The sequence below is a fragment of the Neopsephotus bourkii genome, unplaced genomic scaffold (genome assembly GCF_033783945.1).
Source record: "Neopsephotus bourkii isolate Nb327-2 ecotype Australia unplaced genomic scaffold, CSIRO-AGI_Nbou_v1 NB_1132, whole genome shotgun sequence".
Taxonomy (NCBI): domain Eukaryota; kingdom Metazoa; phylum Chordata; class Aves; order Psittaciformes; family Psittacidae; genus Neopsephotus; species Neopsephotus bourkii.
Window position 1 is genome coordinate 2,620,881 of NW_026901618.1, and position 23,554 is coordinate 2,644,434.

Below are 23,554 nucleotides of genomic sequence, written 5' to 3' on the forward strand. Positions count from 1 at the left end.
GGAATTGAGGCAGCGATGGTTTTGGACGTTGTAGAGAATGAAGCTCAATCTGCTAAAACTTCTGTGCCTGTCCCCCTCCCCGCCGCCCCATTCCTTTCTTTAGCAGAGAGGCCATGAGTGAGGGGCAGACGGCTGCTGCTTTGGGCTTCACTTCAACTTACGCTGTGGCAGGACTAGACTCGAAGCAGCCTCACAGCCTAATGCAGCCCCTCTGCACACCAGAAGGGATCCCTGCCCAGTGCCATCATCTGAGACACGGCTGGTGCCAGCTCTACTCCTGGCAGAGACCTCACAGGCCATTCCCTCCTCGGGCGTGCGGGGGGGGTCAGGTCCATCTTTCATCCCTTAACCCTGGCTCCTAAACCCTCCAGTGCTTCCAGGTCTCCCCAGTGGGCCAGATTTGGCAGGTGCCATTGCCCAGGAGAACCTGCCCTCCCCATTCAGCTCAGAGGCAGCCACACACCCGCTCTCCTCCCCAGCCCAGCCGCCAGTGGGTCCTGCCTGTCTCTCATTAGCAGAGAGGGGCTGGTGTCGGTCGTGTGGCCCTGGAGGGGTTGTATCAGCTTTCAGAGGGCTAATGAGCCCCAGCTCCCCGGGAGGGCAGAAAGGCCATGAGCAGGTGCCTGGGGAACAGGACCCACCCCAGGGTGCAGGGAGGGCTGATCACAGCTGCCCCTCACAGCCAGTTTGAAGGCATGGGGCTAACTCCCACCAAAACACCCTGCAAAACCACGCTGCCGGCAGCCCTCCCTCATGGCAGGACTACCTGTCAAGGCCTTCCCGGGGCTTGTGCTGGCGCACCATGTGCATCAAGCCAGCTGGTAGACCTGTGCTTTTCAGGTAAATGAGCGCTTTCTGCAATGTCCTGCTCACAAAGACTCCACCGAGACCTCCGCCAATCCTTACTCCTATGGACACTTTACTAATAAAAACCAACAGCCTAGAAACACTCCCTCAGCCCGCTGGAAAGCACATGAGCTCAACGACCACGTGCACGCTTCGTTTTAAGCAAATGAGTCAAGTTGCCTCATCCCTGGTGGACTGAGCACGAGTCCAGAGCCAGGTTTCCCGAGGCATGGAGAAGCCTCGCTTCCCACCCTAAAGCTAGCTGGGGTTCAGAAACTGGGAAACAAACCCTTTGCTTACTGCCTGTAAGCCCAAGACAGGAGTCAGGCGGAGCAGGGGATTCTATGTGCAGACATGGCACACAACTGATGACTGTAAAGACACACCAGGGAGAGACTCACTGTGGGACCTGCACAGCCACTTTAATGAATGCAGTGTCCCCTCTCCACAAAAAGTCCTTTGATGAACCGAAAGCTCTCTGATAGTGCCTGCTGATTGTATTAACAAAACTTTTACACATGTTCGGGAATTCAGTAAGAAACCAAAACACAACAAAACCGTCCACACAGCACACACTTGTTCCCTGAAACTGATACACCCACACTGAAAACCAGCGGCCAGCAAAAAGACCTGCTGCAATCTGGGAGCAAATGCACGTGAAGAGATAAAACCAAAAGCTTTTTTAAACTCAGCCTCCTTCCCCTCCCAGGGGAGAGCTCTGGCTGCCCCTGCAGCAGGCAGCCTCTCTCCCTGTCTTCCCTCCAGGCAGAAGAGTTATAAATGCTGGAGTTCAACAGCATCTTTTTAAGGACTTTCTCAGTCCATTGGGGTGTCCTCCCCCCACTGAAGAAGCCCCTGCACTCTGTAAGCCAAAAGTTATGCACAGCACACATTTACTGAAAAAGCCATCCTCCAGGGAAGGGTTGTTTAAACCATTTCAGCCCAGCAAGCAGCATTCGCTGTGTCAAAAAGGCAAGCAGAAAAGCAGGTAAATTTTTGTTCAAAACTCGGCTGGCCACATTGCTACAATTTTGGTTTGAGTAGCAAAGCTAAATTAAAAGGCACTATTTTCTAACTAGATAATGCAGGATGCATGAGAAGTTTGGAATCTGTATAACGTGTTGCCACAAAAATAACTGGAAAGGATGACACACAACACAGTATGTTTTGTCAGCCTCCAGTTTAGGGAGAAAACAGCATCTTGGAAGGACCAAGGCTCTTGGAACAATTTAAGCTTATGCCAAGAAAAACATTGCCCATGTGAGTCAAAATAAACAAAATCAGACAAACAGAAATACAGTTATGTTTATTCCATTAGCATATTGTATTTAAAAATAAAAACTTCCCATTTTACCTCAAAATGTAGACTGGGAACTTCTGAAAGTAAATGTCAGGAAGTCACATCTTACTGGGTGTGAATTGAAAAGGATGGCTTTTTATCACTGTCACTAAATGAGCAGGTAGCTCTCATGTTTTATTACAAATAATAGTTGTGCTAATGCTTATACTTATTACTAAAACTACACGCAATTAACAAATCCTTCAAATAGCCTCATGGTTTGCTCACATACTATTTCTACAATACAGTAATGTATGTGTCTCGTATTTCAAACATGGTACTTGTTTTTCTTAAACATTATCAGGAAAAGCTACATTCATAAAATGGGGTATTTTCTAATTTAGATCAGGATTAACCATGATTATTGTGATAACTAGTAGCCCTCTAATTCAAATGCAATGAAACATTAAGTGTTGCCACATACTTTAAATGCCTACCCAGCTCCCTTAGAGGTGTGAGTAGGCAACAGCTCTCCAATATCTTCCACTTTATCTGTGTAAAGAAATTGTGATTTCACATCACCGCTTTGATCTGTTTTCTCTCAGACTCTGATGGCAGAAACTTTACAATAAACATATTCTTAGCCACAAGTGAAATAAAAAGCAAAAGTTCAAGTCAGAAATCTATTTCCTCTGGTGTTACTGTATATCTGTCAGTGTGACATAACACATTTGAAACCCATAATCATAAAACAAAAATTTACAGCCAAGGTTTAGGGTCTACATCTGTTTCTCTGGTTTTTGTACTGCAATTACCCACTGGACAATTCAGAAAGCAGCAGTATGAATCATGTACTGCACACATGTTTGTGCTGGTCACTTTTTTGTTAATACAAGAGAGTGAGCATGCCGTAATATGCTTCACCAAGAGAAAGAGAGCATTAACTGGAATTAGGATGAGTGCACTGGCTTCTCTAACAGAAATTACTTTACTAGAAGGAACAGAATATTCCTGGAATATTACAGGCATCTTTATAGGATGGAAAAATTATTACATGCAAAAATTCTCCCAAAAAAAGTACCTCAGGGGCAGCAGACTTTTTTTTTTTTTTGCATGCATTTTACTATTAATCAAATGTAGCACTCTCTTGAAACAGTTTTGACAGCAGAGTAAATGGTTACTAGTGAATGATGTTTGTGTTTAAGCAATGAAAGCAGAGACAAAGTGATGTTTTCTTCTACTCCCTAGGCAAGAGCTGACACTAAGCTTGCTGCCTCAGCTTTGATACTCACGGATTCCTTTGTGTCAGTTGCTGGGAGAATCACTGGCAGTTCACTAACCCTGCCTCACACACAGAGGCTTTGATTTTTACCTCTTCATTGAGAATAGATGTTAATATAAAACAGTACTTGTCTGCCTTGGCATGTTCCTCACTCACCCTCCAAGTAGTGATCCAGGGTCTCAAAATCTGAAGACCTGAATCCCCCCGCACTACACATATTTTTTAGTGTAGATGGATGTTTTCCTTGCATCTCAAGCACATGAATGATGTCAAAGATTACGGAAAAGAAAATGACTGAGTCGCAAGAGAATTGCTGAATATTTAAAACTCCAAGGTAGTCAGTCCTGGGAAAATGGGCATCAATCCTGAGCAAGAATTGCCCTGAAGAAAACAGTAAAATTACTGGCACGAAGTGGCACAAATGACATGGAAAAGTATGAATTACAGTGAAATTAAGTCAAAAAAGGGGGGTTTTCTGACTGCTATATGCTACTTATGCACAGCTCACAATGCCTGAAACAGGAGTTTGCACGTTAACAGGAAGAGTTACTTCAGGACTGAAGTATAACAGCAACTGGCAAAAGACTATTCAGTGCAGGGCAGTATTTTATTTTAGATGGGAAAAACAGAGTTAGTCAGCTCCAAACCCAGAACTCAGGCATGCAACCAGTCTGTGAGCCACTTGGCGATAAAGGCTTTTTGTCTGTTTTAATCAGTAGGTATGTATTCATAAAGATGCCTTTAAAGCTGATTACTTAACTTAAAGGCTATAAAAATAATTCATTTCCACAAACTTGAGCGCATGACCACATTTCTTAGAATCCAAAGTGCATTGTACACTCCTTTGGCCCAGAGCCAGGGGAAGAGAACTGCCCTAAGTGATAAAAACTGGAAGTGTATCTGGTTCAGCAATCTGTTTCTAAGAGTGATTGCTATAGATCTGAGGAAAATACAGAAATCCCTAGTGACTGGCAGAGTACAACTCACCCATAGGTCCTCTAATAGCCTGATCTGTAACAACGAATCAGTTAAGCATTAAAGCATGAGATTTAATATCCTTTCCAGATTTTTTGGAAATAGTCCTGATGTTCTAGGTATGCACATATAGCCCATGTCTTTTTGTACTGTGATCAACTCAAATGACACAGAAGGAGATAGCAAGTTAGTGGGCTGTGAGACAAAGAAGGATATTTTTAAAAACACTGTAGAACTCATCCATGTTGCAAACAGAGGAAAACACAGACCGAACTGCACCTGAGGCACCAAAGGCAAACTGCTGTAGGCTCCAGAAAGGTTAGCATCATGTACCTGAGGAGCGGATGACATGCATTTTTGAAGTACATACAAAGGAAAAGCATTATTACATTAATAGCTGCCTACATACTGACTCTATACTTGCTGTTTAGGAAGATCCTGCAGTGCAAACACCACTGCTAAATGGAAAGGGAGTAAAGGAAAGGAGAAAAGTTTGCTTCCTTTTGTTTTCTTTTTAAATGACCAGAAACTCTTCCTTCAAGGTTTAGCCAAGAAAAGAGATTTTCACTGCTAGCCTATAAATCCCTTGAAACATTGAGTTATAATGAAAATCCTGAGGTAACTGGAGTGCCATACATGGCACTGACACATTGCATTATATAATCCACGGAAAATGAGGGATGTGAGATCTATAAAGTATAAGTAGAAGCAAGATGTAGGAAAGAGCAGAAGAGCAAGTAGAAATATTGAATATTAAACTGTAGAGAATACTACTTCTAACAATAAAGTTTCCTATATGCTGAATATGCATGTAGGTGTAGTATATTGGCTGAAGGTGAAAGAGCACAGAGCTCCATTAAAAAGAAAATAGATTCCAAAGGGCTATTCGAGTAACTGTTTTGTTTCTGTCTTTTTTTAAGGAGGGGACAGGAGAAGGGAAGAGTTACCTAATAAAAGGATAGCGTTTCCTGATGATCTGAAATCCTGAAAGGTGCCTCACAGTGGGTAAGTAAATAAAATGCAGAATAAATTGAATTCCAAACTGAGAGAACTTACAACCTGCAGTTGTATCCAGAATCAGAATAGAAACTGAGACAACAGTATTTCTAGAGGTTCACTAATGGCAGTTTAAATTCTTAAAGGAAAATTAGCACTATTTTTTTTTTCCAACAAAAGACCAAAGTTACCAAGAAGTAATTGGAATTACAACTCAGTGCAGACATACAACCCAACAAAGACTAAACCTTACTTAAGCCCTGTTTAACTTAAGACACACTTAAGCAGCATTTAGGGCTTATGCTCCTGCACTGCTGCAGGCACAACCTACATAGAAGGATCCCAGAGACCAGCAACAGCCAGAAGCATGCTTTATGCAGACTTCCGGTCACATAAAGCCTGATAAAGATTGGATTGGATTACGCCATTAGTGAAAACTGCAATAGATCTACTGGGCTAAGGCCCAGTTAGAATTAAACTGGGCTAGGGATGCTAATGGTAACAGGAAGGGATTCTACAGGTATGCAGCAAATAAAAAACAGACTAGGGATAACATAGGCCCCCTCTGGAAGCTCTCGGGAGAACTAGCTACACAGGATTTGGAGAAGGTTGAGGTTCTGAATCACAGAATCCCAAGGGTTGGAAGGGACCTCAAATGACTTCTTTGCCTCAGTCTTCACTGGCAAAGGCTCTGACCACACCACCTAAGTCTTGGAAGGCAGACGCAGGGACTGTGAGAATGAAGACCTTGGGCCCACTGTAGGAGAGGAACTGGTTCGAGACCATCTTAAAAATCTGAACGTACACAAGTCCATGGGACCTGATGAAATCCATCCGTGGGTCCTGAAGGAGCTGGCGAATGAATTTGCTAAGCCGCTGGCCATTATATTTGAAAAATCATGGCAGCCAGGTGAAGTTCCCGATGACTGGAAAGAGGGAAATATAACCCCCATTTTCAAGAAGGAGAAAATGGATGACCCAGGCAATTACAGACCAGTCAGTCTCACCTCTGTGCCTGGAAAATCTTGGAGCAGATTCTCCTGGAAGGCATGCTAAGGGACATGAAGAACAACAAGGTGTTTGGTGACAGCCAGCGTGGCTTCACTAAGGGGAAATCCTGCCTGACCAATCCGGTGGCCTTCTATAATGGGACTACGGAACTGATGGACAGGGGTAGAACAGTTGACGTCATCTATCTGGACTTGTGCAAAGCATTCGACACTTTCCCACACAACATCCTTGTCTCTACATTGGAGAGACATCAATTTGATGAATGGACCACTGGGTGGATAAAGAACTGGCTGGATGGCCGCACACAAAGAGTTGTGGTCAATGGCTCAATGTCCAGCTGGAGACCAGTAACGAGTGGTGTCCCTCAGGGATCGGTGTTGGGACCGGTCTTGTTTAACATCTTCATCGCTGCCATGGACAGTGGGATTGAGTGCGCCCTCAGCAAGTTTGCCGATGACACCAAGCTGTGTGGTTCGTTTGATACGCTGGAGGGAAGGAATGCCATCCAGAGGGAGCTCGACACGTTTGTGAGGTGGGCTGATGCCAACCTCATGAAGTTTAACCATGCCAAGTGCAAGGTCCTACACCTGGGTCGGAGCAATCCCAGGCACAGCTACAGGTTGGGCAGAGAAGAGACTCAGAGCAGCCCTGCGGAGAAGGACTTGGGGGTGCTGGTCAATGAGAAAATGAACATGAGCCGGCTTCAGTGTGCGCTTGCAGCCCAGAAAGCCAACCCTATCCTGGGCTGCATCAAAAGGAGCGTGACCAGCAGGCTGAAGGAGGTGATCCTGCCCCTGTGTTCTGCTCTCGTGAGACCTCACCTGGAGTACTGTGTGCAGTTCTGGTGTCCTCAACATGAAAAGCACATGGAACTGTTGGAACAAGTCCAGAGGGGGGCCACAAGGGTGATCAGGGGACACTGGAGCACCTCCCATGTGAAGATCGGCTGAGAAAGTTGTGGCTGTTCAGCCTGGAGAAGAGAAGGCTGCGTGGAGACCTCATAGCAGCCTTCCAGTATCTGAAGGGAGCCTGTAAGGATGCTGGGGATGGAACTAGATTGTTCTTTCCCTAATTATTCCATGATTCTATGATTCTACAGCTTGGCAGCCTGACACATGTATTCATGCAAGTCCAATTCCCACTTAACTAGTTCCCAAACCTATATCAAACACTGAAAGAACAGTCACATATCCTGTCTGTGGGCATCTTAAAAAGAAGAATGAAGGAACGAGTGGAAAATGTGCTGGCATAGCTGCCTGGCTAGCAGGGTTAATAACAATAACAGTGTGGTGACAGGACCTGAAATCCACTGATAATGATGGTCATTATGACAACACTTCTGCTCTGCCTATTGCCCTAACGCACTGTTCAATCACACTTTTGTTTTAACATGCAGATATATTTTCAGTTTGGGGTACAGTATGAACAAATTTTTACTGTAAATGAGGCAAGATTACCTAGAAACTGATGTATGTATTTGGCAAATCAGCATCCCTTTTCTTTTGTAGCATACGCGCCGTTGATACTGTGTGAATTAACTAAAGGCACATGTCCTCTCATCTCAGGATCATTATTATCACTGTAACTATATCGACTAGCCTGAAAAGGTAACTGCTAACAGGGGCAGTTTTACAAGCATACAGGTTATCATAATGTAACTACTGCTGAGCAGGTAAGGGAGTCTGTATATCCCTTTCATGCTACCATAACTCTCCATGACTGAGCTGTTGCAGGTACAGAACTGTCAGATTGCCTTCTCGCTCAACGTACACCCATGTAACATTCAAAGGTAGACAAGACAGCAAAAATCAGGCTGGTCTGGACTCCGCTTCCATTTAGAACAAGCAATGGCAGCATGCAAGATGTTTACTGGTTTCCAAACTCTACTAGAATACACCTAATAGATTGTTCTTTGGTGCATTCCTCAAATTCTACTTGACTTCTGCAATTTAAACCCACAAAGAAAAATCTGTGTGGTCTCAACCTGCTTCATTAAGCTAGTCCTATATGAGTAAATTGATCTGCAAATTCCCATATATTTGGTCTGCAAGACTCCCATATTGGGCTGCAGAAGAGATATTGTCCAGACATACAGCTATGCTTATGGAATCATGACTGACACACATGCTTTAATCAAAGAGGACTTACAGAGCTGGGGTGCAATTACAGACTGTGGTGGTCAGCAGCATATTGCCCAGCAATTGTGAAGTATCATGAATTTTTTGCCCTCATGGGACCTTTTGTGCTACGTATAGTGGAGGATGTGTAATGTGGTCTCTGAGCAAGTAATGCATATCAGGCTTTACAGTCTATAAAACTATCAATTCTGCTTTGCATAAACCAGACCAAAACTCTTCATTTTGATATCCTGAGCCTTCTTCTGACTGAACAATTCTGCACAGACCTTGCCATCACATTGAAAAAAAACATTACTTTTAATCCATTCACAGTCTGGGGCAAAGATCTTAAGAACAGGCTTCTCATTCATGGGACACTAATTTTCCACATATTCTCATCAGGCTACCAGAAGAACAGATTTCACCCATTTTTATACAGGGACATGCAAATAAGAACATGTGCATGTAAACTCTTTCCTTCGCAAAAGTGGTTCTGAGATCCTGCCCTTGCTGTATTCATCCATCCCAAAGGATATGCCAGAAGACAGGGTTGACAGGGTTATGGCCCAACTTCTTAAAGGACTTATTGAGATTGATGGATGGGGAAAGTAAGCCTCAACTCACAGGAGGTTTAAGTAACAAGGATGAGGCATGTGCACGCTCCCAATTCTGAGAAATGTGTTGGAATTCTCCTTAAAAAAGCACAGCATTGTGTTATTTACAACCAGATCCTAAGTGACTAGACTAAATGACAAGTTACTGAATACATGTTAGTTAACGACTTAAAAAAGTTTAAGGTCCACCTCCTGGATTCCTAAATTTATCTAAAAGCTGTCTGGTTGGTTGTATTTTAAACAGACTTACTAAGAGTACAAGCACACACCACTGATACTCAAGCCTATTCTGCTAGCTGAACAACACAGGAACATTATGTCGCTCAGAGGCAGGACTGCACAAGCATGTAAGAAAGGCTGAGAGCTTTGCCAACACAAATTATCAGACAGAATCTCACTGGAAAAAATGAGGCACAAATATCGATGTGAAGTAATTCTTACTGAGAAGTGAACGACATGCTGACAAATACCACTTTATCCTCTTGCTTCCTATGAGAACCCAACAGCCAGAGATTCCTAAGTAGTGCTTTTACAAGCCAAGCTTAGTCTCTCCCTCATCTTCTCAGTAGCCTTCAAAGGTAGTGTGGGTGGATCTCCTCCAGGAAAAAAGGAAAACAGAACCCTCAGGCACTAGTGCCACCTCTTCCATACAAATACATTGGCACAACCACACAGGCTTTGCTTGAGCTGTGAGACTGAGAAAACAGACCTGACTCTTCTAGGAGAAATTAAAGAATTCATGCTTCAGCCCTCAGGTCTTGAGTGGCCCTAGAGCAGAGGAATTGCTAAAGAGACAGTCTAATCGGGAAGCAAGGAAAAATCAATACCAGCTTCTTGAAATACCGTAGGCAGGAAGGAACAGCTTAAGATTGAGATACTTAGCCATTCTTTCTGCGTAAGCAAATGTGCTGAAGGATGCATGCACAGGTGAGAAGAAGAAGACAAGAGAAGGCTTTCTGGAGGACTGAGAGCAAACCAAGGCATGCTATCTATCCTCAAGTTGTTTGGGAAATCTCATCTTTTACAAGTTTCCTAGTTTTGGTGCACAAGAGATCTTTCTACACACTACTCAAAGCTGTCCAAAGTAACATTTCCAGGGATAAATGCATGTCATTGTACTGTTATTTTCTAACTTTGGTGTGGAATACAATAATTTAAGACTCGACAGGAGAGTATGAAAGGAGCAGGAGTGTAATTCTAGTTCAGAAAAACTTCAGTAACTGACAACATGTTAGAAACACAAGATAGATGCATTGTATTGTTGGGCTAAGTCTCATTGGCTGGAAACCCTGACTCTCCCAGCAGGGCTCAGTTACATAGCAACTCCTGAGGGCAGATTAACCCTTTCCCAGTTAACACATCTGGCATGATTTAAGAGAGCTTTTCTTCCTCCTGCTTCAGATTTATTCCACAGGTTTGTAAAAATCGGTCAGGAAAAAAAATGAGTCATATGCTACTAGGTAAAAGAAAAGCTATCTGACTCACAATGGGATACTGATGGTACAAGGAACAGCATGCAGGGAGGTCAGGTCAGTCTAAATCATATTTTGTATCATCAGATGTTGTGACATGTAAAAAAGATGTAATTTTCATAAAATGGTTTATGCTTAGTCTGTGGGGATCCTATATGGACTGCATTTATCAAGTACCAATGGTCTCTTTCAGCCAAATTCACCCATGTCTAGATAATTACTGAAGCTGGTAGGGGTAGTAACTGATCTAGAAGAGAAATTCTCACCATCAGAGAATGTGTTTCTTTCATCCAAAACTGTACAGGCTGACTACTGTAAACTTATACACTCTAGCAAATCTTGTACTTTTTTTTTTCCTAATAATCCTAATTACTGTCATCAAGTAATTACGTGAGAATCTCAATTTACTTCATTACAGCAATTTCCCTATTTTGTTTTTAGAACTGCTTTAATTTGTGTGTATGTACATTAAATGTAAGTACAAACATTATATACAATTAGCATTAATACTGTTCCTGTTCTCCTACTTACCAGAAATAACAAAGTTTGCATCTACAAATGTCAAAATTCAGGTCAAAAACTCCTAAAGCTCTCTGTTTTAAAAATGTTATAATTCAGGCCTATTAGTTTACACCTTTGTGAGACCCCGAGATGGAGGAAAAGGGCACACATCCTCACTCAGGGTGCACCTTTTACAGACAAAATTTGCTGCTGTGAGCTGCAACTATGCATAGTAGTGCACTGTTGGAGCTACTAGGTTTCCAGCAGAGAAAATAAGAGATCAGGCTGATGTGAGATACATTTATTTCTGACCATCTTCTGGTCATAGCAAGTGAGAACTGTCTGTCTCGTTTCTTCTTTACATGCTCAAAACTGGATTCACAGTACCGCAGACACTAACCAAGGCCAGAAAGGGCAGGCACCACTGACACTGCCCATTTCAAACAAGCAGAGCAAGACAATACCCTTCCCTTCCTCTCTAAGATGCAGAGACCCTCTCAGTAGAAGGTTAAGAGGAGAAAAGCCTTGGTCCAAGTCTGCTCCTCTTCCCTCACCCACCATTCTCACATAAGGACACACAGGTGTAACACACACCTCTTCATGAAGGATATTCACTACTCAGTAGCAGCTCCTGACTGCTGATTAAGGCTATGATTAGTCAGCAGAACCAGAAACTGATCTGCTCTAATAACACAGAGAACTTTGTTAAGTTTGTTGTTTATTTGGTTTTCTTCTCAATTGCTTTTATAGGTAACTGTTGCATGTTATTAGAAAGACTACCTACATGGTCAAGTTACCCTTATTTTCTGAACATTTCAGACTCTAAAAGTTCATCTGTATTTTCTTCATATGGTTCTCATAGACCACCTGTAAACCTAGATGGGATAGAAAGATATAATTTTAAATCATATTGTTTAATTTGGGTTGCAGGATATCTTAAAAGCTCTTCTTGAATAACTTAGCTGCTGACTTTATAAAACAAGAGTATCAAGATAGTGGATGGGCGATTAGGCCAAAAAGAGGTACTTCAGAAATATTTTGAAAATTAATGAGCAAAAATCAATTTCATTTCTCATTATGGATTTTTTTCTTAAGTTCATATTATTCATGTAAAACTACCACTGATGCCATTGGAAAGGTAGCCTCTAAAAGGGTAAAACTTGAAGGACTAGGCTCACTATGCTTATGCTCTATTGAAAGTATCTTTTCATACACACCTATGAAAAATTTATGCTCTTCATTAAATTAATTCCTTCCTGCAAAATAAACAAGATGGTACAAAATACAGGTGTATTCTCATGTCCTGCTACTAAGGTTGGTGATATCCAAATAAATTTGCAACCATATGATTATATCAGTCTCCAGTACTATACTGATACTGGAAACTCCAGTATCAGTACTATAGCCATAATTAACTAGCTGCAGGTCAAATTTTGAATAAATCTTTAGAAATTAAATGTATAATTTGTCAAAACCATATGCCTTCATAAATTGATTATTCAGAATTTAGAAGCTTTTTAATTAGGAAGAAATTTATGCAATACCATGTGTAATAATTACGAATCAGCTCTTCTGTGATATTTTTATACATCAGCAAAAATTAATACATTGAAAAACATTACTAGGTCATTGCAGTATTTCAATGTCAAAAGAAATACATAGTTTAAATGTAGAGGTTAAAGATACTCTCCCGTGTCTTTTACATCTTACATAGCTTTATGATCTCGGGACTGGAATCATTAACCAAATACAAAATCAATGAGAAAAAGATCTAATCTGACCATTTTCAAGTGCAGAGTGACTACAAATGATTTATGCCACTGTAAAACTTTTTTTACCGTGGTTCTGTAGTTTTACTAACCAGCATATATTCCAAGTCAACTCCCATTTTATGCTGCACTAAACAGTATTTTGTGTCTCTCATCTCTTCCAGCTAAAACTGTGAAAGTCTTTAACACTCTAAAAACATTGCCTCTGTAACAAGTATCAGGATGAGGGGTACAACCCTGGTTGCTAAATGGGAAACTAGAGAAAAAGAAGTGAAAATCATTCACAGCATGCAAGAAGCTAAAGTTTTACCCCAGCTCCCCTGCGCTCCCCTCCGTGCCTTCACCATGGGCCTATTCAGACTCTGCACCCCCACAAGGGCTCTGGGTACTTCTATCAACATTTCATAGGAGAAGATTTTTTTTGACAGAGAACACAAAAGCTGCTTTGTTGGAAGTCTGGACACTTTTTTTCTACCTAATAAAAACATGAATAGAAGTGGGACCTCAGAAAGCATATGGCAGAAAGTCTGGACTAACCGAAAAAAGGGGCCTAGAAGAGTTTGCTCTCTGTCATTCCCCAATGTGTTTACTGCTGAATGTATATGGTGTAAATAAGGAGTATGCAGAGCGGGCCATAATGGAACATTGTTTATGTGCACATCCTGGCAAATGCATATACAGCACAGAGACTATTTCCAAGCAGAACATAAACACAAAGGGGGAGTGATGACAAACAAGTATTGCAAGGCAAGAAAAATGTTATTCCATATACAAACCAAACAAACTAAAGTGTTTTCTCCCCTGCTAGGATCCAACTGGCAGCTCTCAGCTGCACACACTATGTAGCTGTTAAAGAAATGAGAGACATCCCAGGCTTACTGGTTGGCTTTCTTTTTTCTTAAGCGACCTTATTATGCTCCCAATATTAAAAAGAAAAACACTGTTAAGATTATATTTTACACTCTTACAAAAACACCACAAAACAAAATAGCTCTTTCTTCTGAGTTAAGAGCTGAGGAGATAGAGCTGATGCCAAGAAAACACCGTAAGGAATTAAGCTACAGCTTTCCTGTGCTGAATTCCCACTGAAAAACACAGAGATGGTTCTTTCTTCTGAAGGTCTTTCCCACAAACCTATTACATGGCTTTAGCAAGTGACACAAGTGTGACAGTAACTTAGAGGTTTTGTGCTCCTGGCAGGGCTTATTTTTTCCTTTTAATCATTACTCATAAAAAGGAGAAGCATTTAGAAAACCCAAGTCCCTGCAATTTCAAGATAGTAAACCAGGGGATGAACTCTTTTCTGTGTGCTTACTTTTGGATGTATCATGCTTTGACAGCTGCTATGTAAATAAATGGGTGTAATTTTATTCCTTTAAAACTAACTTCAAACACATAACTAAAGGAGGGAGAAAAGATGACAGGTAGGAAAACAGACAGCAGAGTGACAACTAGAACCACAGAAAGTCAACTGATAAAGCAGAGCCTTTTACAAAATTAAGAGGCCTCTTTAGAATACTAGAGACTGGAAGCAAGAGGTTTTAGTAAAAGATCATATAGGGTCCAGAACAAAAATACTTTGTGATGTCTGTCACAGAAATGCAGAGCCAGACTGTGATTTTAATCTACTTTAAGATACTCAGAGCCTGCCTCACTTTCTCCAAAACTCTAGATCCAGACTCAACAAAGCATGAAATATAAGCTCAGAACTGGGACCTGCACCTGCATGTAAGATTTCTGCCAGTCTCTCAAAACCTGGATCCAAATGCCTTATGATCAGCCATTATGAAGTCTTCGGGCTTGGTTGCCCGATGGTTCACTCATCAGGAAGAGGTAAAGCCCACAATGGGAATATTTTTAGCATCTTTACAGTATATACCCAGTCTTTTAATGGAACTGCATTGATGTGTTCTCTGATTTTCCTTTTCTCCAAAAGCATATCAGTTCTGTTATACATGATCAAAACAACCCTCACAAAGCCTCTCACTGGCCACCAGTTTAACATTTATACTTTTGAATTAAAATCACATTTAAGAATCCGAAGGAGGTTTATCTAATGATTTTTGGTTTCAAATTCCCCTTGAAAGTGCAAACACGCGCCTCATCCCAACATGACTTATGCATGCCTGCTGCTTGGGTTGCTATTCAGCCAGGGGACAGGAGCACCTCCCGTGTGAAGACAGGCTGAGAAAGTTGGGGCTGTTCAGCCTGGAGAAGAGAAGGCTGCGTGGAGACCTCATAGCAGCCTTCCAGTATTTGAAGGAGGCCTATAGGGATGCTGGGGAGGGACTCTTCATTAGGGAGTGTAGTGATAGGACAAGGGGTAATGGGTTAAAACTTAAGCAGGGGAAGTTTAGATTGGATATAAGGAAGAAATGCTTTCCTGTTAGGGTGGTGAGGCACCGGAATGGGTTGCCCAGGGAGGCTGTGAATGCTCCATCCCTGGCAGCGTTCAAGGCCAGGCTGGCCGAAGCCTTGGCTGACATGGTTTAGTGTGAGGTGTCCTTGCCCATGGCAGGGGGGTTGGAACTAGATGATCTTAAGGTCCTTTCCAACCCTAACTATTCTATGATTCTACGATTTGCAGAGTTGTACAGAGGATCTTAGATGGCTGTTGCAAAGCCGAGCTACAGTGGATGCTGTGATGATCTTAAATAAATAAGTTTTTATTAAGACTCCACATCTTATCCTTCACCGTTAAAGAAAGGTATCAAAATATGGAAAGAATCTTAAATAATTTTGCCAGACCTTTCAACTTCATAGTGAAATTGAAAAGACCCTTTTTCTTCTCTTCATCTACGTTTCAGCAGTTAATTGAGCAATTTGGTTTTCATTTATGGAGAAGTCTTCAGTTTTACAGACTCAGAAGAATGGCTTACAAACATGACCAGTCTAGCATGTCAGAAAATATAGGAAACTAAAGGATGAGAAAGAGATACTCTAAATTACTATTGCTATGCCTTTAAATATGTATGTCAGTATTGTAATTTATTTTACATTTGGGACTGGTAACACTGAATAACTCAGAAATACTGAAATTAATTCAGAACCTGCAAAAGAGGCAACAAGAAGGTAGTGAAAACACTGAGACAAGCTTTGTATTCCTCACTAATTGTTCAAGCCGTGCAATCTTGCACACTGTTGTTTACTAGATAATTACACAAAAAATAGTATTCTTCATACTCTCCCCCATCTCCCCTTTAAATTAAAATTGAGTTGTTATTTTAACCCTACTCAAATATGTAATAAAGTGATGATTATAAATCTTGATGATCACAAAATGCCTTTGATTTATCCCTCAGTTTACTACCCTTAGCAAACATAATCCTAAAAACAACACACAGGAAGATCTTACAGGCCTCAAAAGGTGGAGGGAGAGCAGGGAATGGCTATATATGTAAAAGCTACAGCTTCAGGGCTCATGGCTTTCCTGCTGGGAGGCTTTCTGGATGCTGCTAATAAGGTCCTGCCAATGGGACCGGAAGCGTATCTTCATATGAAAAAGCCTTCAGTGTGGGAAGATAAAATTTTCCAGAAAATTTTTAATAAAAAGCTTATAGATGTGGGATCTGAATCTAACAATAGACATAAGTAGCTCTAAATACATAGGAAAACATGAATATTATTAAAGGTGGCACGTCCATCCTGCCTGCCCCCCACCTCAAGATCTGTAGTCATGATCACAACAGCATATGCAAAGCTTATGTGAAATACCAGACCTAGCTCTCAACTATTAGTGACCATATGGCCAGTTCAACCCAGGAAAAAAATTAAGATTGGCTTTGCTCTGCTCAGCACTCTGTGCTGTCACAGCCTATAGAATATACATGAATATTTATGTCTGGAATTTAGCAGAGTATACCTGCCTTCTCTTTCAGCCTTGTCCTTAGCCAAGATGCAGCCACCACCCTGTACCACAACTGCCCCTCTGACCAATTTAGGAATCTGGATCCAACCAATATTCAGCACAAACTTTCTGCCCCTGAATTCCAGAGGGTCTATGTGCAGGCACAGCAATTCCTCCTATATTCATAGATACAATGGGCCAGAGCTGAGTTCCAGCCCTGAGGTGCAGCCTGCTTTCAAAGTATCTCCCACTACACTACAGCACTGCCTCAGGGATGTGGAGCTATCGCTATAGGGATAGCTCCTCACTCAACTGACCCTTGAACCATGCACGGCATTGCTGGGGAGAGGAAGCCTGTACGCTGTCAGTCGGGACAACTCACAGGACACCACCCTGGCTCATTCCCTGGCCCTGCGTGTTTTTCTGATAGCCTTTGAAACCCTGCAGAATCCAAGTCCTAGCCAGCAACATCAGTAGGAACCATGCACATCAAAGAGCGTCCTATGGATTTTGCTGACCCTGACAACTGTTCATCAGTTAGTCTTCATAGTCATCATTAACCTTGCCTTTATCTAGCTAAATGAAGAACTGTAGCCAAAAAAGGCAACCTTTTTAATGTGTCTAGTATGCACTCCTTACCCTCTCCTTGGTGTCAAGATGGAGGCAGGACTTCTGCCAGCATAAAGATGCCGGAAGGGAAGAGATACATTCCTTAGCAGATGCCATGAAGACCTACCTTCCAGCACTGGCAGAGAGCACCCAGGAGGAAAAACTGGTCCTTGCACTTGCCCTTTATGCCCTGGAACAATGCGGGGTACAGCACAGCACAACAGCCTGGGGGACTGGTATAGAGCTGAGCACTACAGCCAATGGAAAGAAATCCTTTCAATGGTCTCACACAAAAGTAGGAACTGCTGGAAAGTCAACTTCAGCACATACCTGATACTCGAGGAAAAAGTTGGCATGACGAGGCACACCACGTAGCTTTCAGTAAAGGGGACTGCTGACAGTAAAATCTCTAGATCTAAACTTGTCAGAGGCACCATGCTATTTTAGCTTCCTTATCTTCACCAGGATTTGCTCATGTTCAGCACACTAAAATAAGACCACCTGTTAATGAACAGGGCTGATGGTAAATATCGTTAAATACAATCAGTCAAAATAAGACAGCTCTGGAGGTTGACAATCTAGGCTTAAACACCATCCTGAGCTAACCATGCTGCTCCTAGGGTGAAACTATGAAAGAATTATGAAACTTCAGCACAAAAATGTCATATTTGTAGAGGAATAAGATGGAGATATTGAGCAAAGCTTTTCTCAAATAATGATTTTTAACCATTCTTGCGAACTTGATTCTGATCTCCAAATACATAATCTGTCAGGTCCACATGAAATTTCCGTTGCTGATAATTATGTTCAAGCAGAGGATGGCCTGTTTGTTTAAAGTGTTAATTTTCAATTTTAATGGATGCCTAGTAAGAAAATTTGCAATCCTGTGTTGGTGGAAAATAGCTCAGAAAGCATTATATGAGCAAAATGTCTTCATTTTTAAAAAGCATTTCCCATAGCTTTTTATGGTTTAGATTCATACGCTTTCCAAGCCAAGTGTATGTCACAAGAGTGAAGGATTTAAGAGTTGTGGGGTTTCTGTTGTTTTTAAGAGTTAGGAATACTGGAATTGCTCAGTCTATAGGGAAGCCAGTGTAGTTTGAAAAGTGAATGGATAAATATCTTTATTGCCACAGCAAACAAAACCTGATGCTGATTTTTGTTACCCATACTATAGATGTCATGTCAAATTACATAGATGTAAAATTCACTGGAAAGAATAGTTACTCTGAGTTATTCTGGTCAAATACAGCAGAATTTGGCCTGACATGAGGGCAGAAAAACAACTATGCAACTGCATATGTGAAAGAAAATAGTAACATACTATATTCTTTACCTAAGAACCCTTTGAAATATTTAAACACTGACATAAAATAGTTTTTCTATGAAAAATTTACTGCTGAATTCCCAGGGCCACAGGCATTCTGAAAGTAGGTTTTCAGATGGTATGATGTAGTATTATGATGAATTCAGGCCAGCATTTTCAAACCAAGCACTTAAAGCTAAGATAAACACCTTCTTAGGTGCCAAGTATTCATGGATCACAGACATTGATAACCACTAAATAGGGCAGGACAGATGACATTCCAGCAGTGGATTTTAGGGATGCAACCCCTGCCTGTGTCAAATGAAGACAACTATGCTGCTGATCCACAATCACAACAAACAACCAGAAAAGCTGAGGGCCTCTGGAAATACCCAGCGTCATAAAGTGGAAACAGAGCAGCGAAGTTTGGTTTGGGTTATATTGATCACATCATTAGCACAATTGTTTGGTGAGACCTAGACAACAAGAAGTTATCTCAACTGACAAAATACATGGAAGCCCTAGAAATTCCCCCAAAGAAGTAAGTGCAGCAATCACATTGGAGCCAGAGGAGAATAAGTACTGTAAGAAGTAATGCTTTTTTGTTGTTTTAGTTTGTCCTTTTGGACAGCTTTATTTATACAGAGGATGAAAAAACACCATAGCGAGTTTTATCATAGATGTTCTTTTAAGGTGATCTCTATCTACTACAAAAGTAATTTACCTTTCCATTATCAGTCTTTAATCTTTCGGGACAGACTGAAGGACCAAGTAAGTTTCTAACCTCAGCCACTGTACACAAGATGCATTCAAACAGAAAAGCTCAAGCTCCTTAAACCAATTACATTTGGTGCAAGGCTGGATTTCTTGCTTATTTGCTTTTGGGCTCGCTGCATATTGGTCCAGGACTTAGGGCTGAACTCAGCTGCAAAGATAATGCAAAACCATGGCGCTTCTTTTCCTCTAGCTGCTGGGGAAATCCCTGCTTTAGATTAGAAAATAACTAATGATTGTGTGTCCCTGTATGCTTTGGAGTGGGCCCCTTATTTTATCTACATGGCAGCTACCTGTCAACGTGTGGTGCTTGGAGTAGCGCACTGGGAGTTCATACACACCAAGACTATCTAAACAGACCATTAAGTGCTAGTAAAGTAACACATGTGAACGACAGGTCAATAAATTTTAAACAACTTATGTTCACTGCAAAGACCTGGCTGGTTTAGAACAAGCTGTGTTTACATAAAATCACTTTCTACAAGCATCTAAATAATTAGGGGATACACCACAATAATAATTACATTCTAAGTTCAATATGATAGTTCTAAAGAATTCAACTAATCCCTTGCTTGTTTATACAGTTTTCTCCTCCTGCTCCTCCCTCCTCCCCTCTCTCCCCCACTAAGGTCTGGCTTCTTAAATAACACCTTTACAGAACATGTTCAAATTCAAACTTGTGTCCAAATGAGAAGGAACTGTTACTTTTTATACTAATGTGCCCTGACACTCATCCCACTGCATATGTATATAGAAAATGACGCAGAGGTCTGTAATTCACAGTTGTAACCTGTTTTGTTTCTTATTTAACCTTTGTTGTTATTTTTCCCCTTCTAAGTATACTTAACAATATTTGTTTAATCTCAGTCTGTTTACCCAGAGCTATTGATGTAAGCATGGAAAACAGGATTTATCTGAATTCAGTTTAGGATCAAAAATTCAAAAGCTCTGTATTAAATGATTGAGATCTCAAGTACCTGGTCTTTACACAATGTCAACCCTATTAATTTAAAAGCTGCATATGGGTACTGAAATAAACACACATACGCCACATGCACTTGCTCCCAATTGCAAGTAGATGGCAAATAAAAGAACCCAAATTTCACAATGAAGACTAAACTAAATGTTATCCATAGCTACAATGGCAAAGGCACTGGCAAACTGATTTACAGGGCTGAGTTTCCACTTCATTTTTGTTGCTTTTCAGCTACAGGCAAAAGACTTTAGCATGTTGTGAGTGCTATAAATTCACATTTGCCACAAGAACCCATGATGCCATCTGTTCCCTAGAGCGTTTACATAAAGTATGCCAATGCAAACCATCTGCAAACTGTTCTTGCATGAGAATTCTTGTGATAATGCAATGTGGTACATTTGCAATTTCAAGCAAAGACCACTTCAGCTTCTTTGTAATTGCCATGCTTAACTCAGATGTTCTATAGAAAGCTCTTTAGAGCAGGATTGTGGGGTATTTTGTCTGTGGTTTTGCTGAAGTCCTTGATGTTAACTCTTGAGGACTGTTTTCAGGTTTCATTATTGCAAGATAAGTACCTTAAATTAGGGTAAGAGGAGGTAAGACATAAGTGGGGCATCATCCACCCCACTGAACTAAGGACTTTGAAAAAGACACTTATCCTTTGTGGAAACAAAAAGAGAGCAAGACCTTGGCTACTACATATTAAGCATTTGATTGGATGAACTGTCAGACAACTGTAAGGTTGCAAAGCACTGTAATTCTTTCTATCCACTGTAAAATTACATCTCAATTTCTCCCTTCCTCATCATGACTATTTTTTTTTCTTTTGTTATTTTTAAAAGTTGATGTGAAATAAAATGCTTAGGAACTACATGCTGATATGCACTGATATTCTGATTGGCAGTGGCAAGTTTCAGGAACAGTAATGATGGAAAAGGTACTCCCCCCCACCAGCAGAAATTTCTGCAGATTCTACAGCAGTTGAGTCCCTAGTTAACTTTTTGCTAAAGAGATACATTACTAAGCCTTTAGCCCGTTTTCTAGGTTTCTCTGGTTGGCATCTAAATTTTCAATAACGACCTCTCTCCCCATCCAGTGAATTTAAATGCAGAATTTCTTATATTGGGTCAAACCAGCTACTGAGTAATCTGCATGCATGTGTGTTCTTGCTTCCTTTGCCAACTTACCATAAAAGAGTGGCCAGTATCACCACCTACTCATATTTCTTTATGTAATACAATTTAATGTTCCTGCTGCTACCAAATATAATGTAACTTTGCCCTTCCCTAGTACTCAAACATGCCTTTAGTAAAAAACCACTCAGGAAAACAAAGATCTGGCAGAGCGCTTGGGTGACAACCTCAGTTAGCCAGCATGACAGTGCCTCAGTTAGTCAGTGCTCAATGCCACACACCAGGGCCGCCCACTCTCTCCAGCTATGAGCCCAACTGACTCAAGTACATTAGCGGATGGCTGAAGAGCATATTATAGACTAATTGTAGCAACTATTAGCAATTCTTAAAAGATTCAATCAGCTTGTAATTTGGTTCAGTGTGCCCTGGTTCATGCTGTATGAAAATGACTTGTCAGTCTGAATCTTCCCCACTGTGGGTGGGAAATTTCTCCTGCCAGCTATCCCCATACACCAGCCTCCTAAGTAAACCCTAGTAAAACTAGCTGTGAGATTTTAATTTTCATCACTCACTCACTCCAGACAACGTTAAACATCGTGAAGGGTGATGTGCGTGGTAGAACTGACTATGACTGAGTTCTCATTTGTTTAGGTGCAAAGGACTTATTTTCCATTACAACCTTTTTAGTAGAGAAACAAGCAAGCATTGACATATATGCTGCACCTCACATACCTTCAGACAATGCCAGTGAATGCTAATTTTCAGTGCCTTTCTCCAGCAAACCTGCTTCCTACCTCCCTCCTGAGCCTCCAGGACTGGTACTCACCCCAGGCTGTTTTCCAGAGTGGGCTATGTCGTGCTTTGTTGGGATTTTTCAGCATGCTCAGGATTTAAGTGAAAGAAAAAAAGATGATCAAAGTAGCAGGAATACCTGAGCTTCTCTCCCTGCGATAGCTCACTTTCACTGAACAACCCCCAACAGCATCTGTCATTAATACAATGGATTGATTTGCTCAGACATCTGTGGGTCACATTATTTCATGACAAGGCTGCAGCAAGAGGGGAAAGTATAACTGAGGCAGGTTATTAATCACTTACTCACTGTTTCCTGTACAGTACAGAGGAAATAATCAAGCAGCATGGTGTGTTATAAAGAGAAGATTCCTGAGAAACAAAAATACGCAGTTCATTTAAGGCATTGCAGGAGGCTGTGTGGTAGAGACGGATTCAGTTTGTGGAAATTTGGCTTTATTTTATTTATGAGATTAAGTAACTGACAACAGCTGCCACATCTAAATGAGGGTATGATGGCATTCACCCAGCATCTGAGAAGAGCAGTGCTTCAGATTTACAAGTTGTCTCCATTCATATCCAAAAAGCACATGGTTTGATCCAGAGCGAGTGGAACAAGCCCAAAACTACACTCAGTGATATTACGCTAGCAGGAATAGAGATCTGGAGGGAATTTGCCACATATAAATTAATGCCAGCCTTAACTGGAATAACTTTGACTCATTGATATATGCAGCTGTGTCCTCGCTAGGGAGTTTTCTGGCTACATATGATTTTACACATCTGTCAGCCTTAAATCAGGGATCCAAATATAGACTGCAGCATGGCAGAACACTCTGTCAATTTGCCCTTTTCCCTTGGGCCTATAAAGCATTAAACACACAGAGGCTCATCAGTGAGGGAATGAGGGATCAAGTCCTGATCCTACCCACAGCCCATAATCCTGTCAAGCTCAGCAGTGCAGAATGGGAGTCTAAGGAAACAAAGCTGCACCCACATTTTCAGATCTATGACCCCTCTCTGCAGTCCCCATTATCAGTCTGCAGCAGAGTGAATTTTTCTCCATTTATTTCCCTGCCATGCAAACTGAGGAGTGCAGGCAGTTCCCTGCCAGCTAGCAGTGTGGGGAGTCAAAGGGTAAGCAGCATGAGTGACAATGAATATTGAACTGAATGAGACCGCTCCCTGTACCATCATTTCTGCAATGAATAAGGGACACAGAACTCTCTTTGAAGAATTTTCTAAAGCAACACTG

The 23,554-nt window shown here is 41.4% G+C and overlaps 1 protein-coding gene across 6 annotated transcripts in view; it reads right to left on the reverse strand.

Annotated features, from left to right (window-relative positions):
- Positions 1-23,554, reverse strand: part of RARB (retinoic acid receptor beta) — a 324,032-nt gene that overhangs the window by 92,953 nt on the left and 207,525 nt on the right. The gene's annotated exons all lie outside the window — the stretch shown is intronic.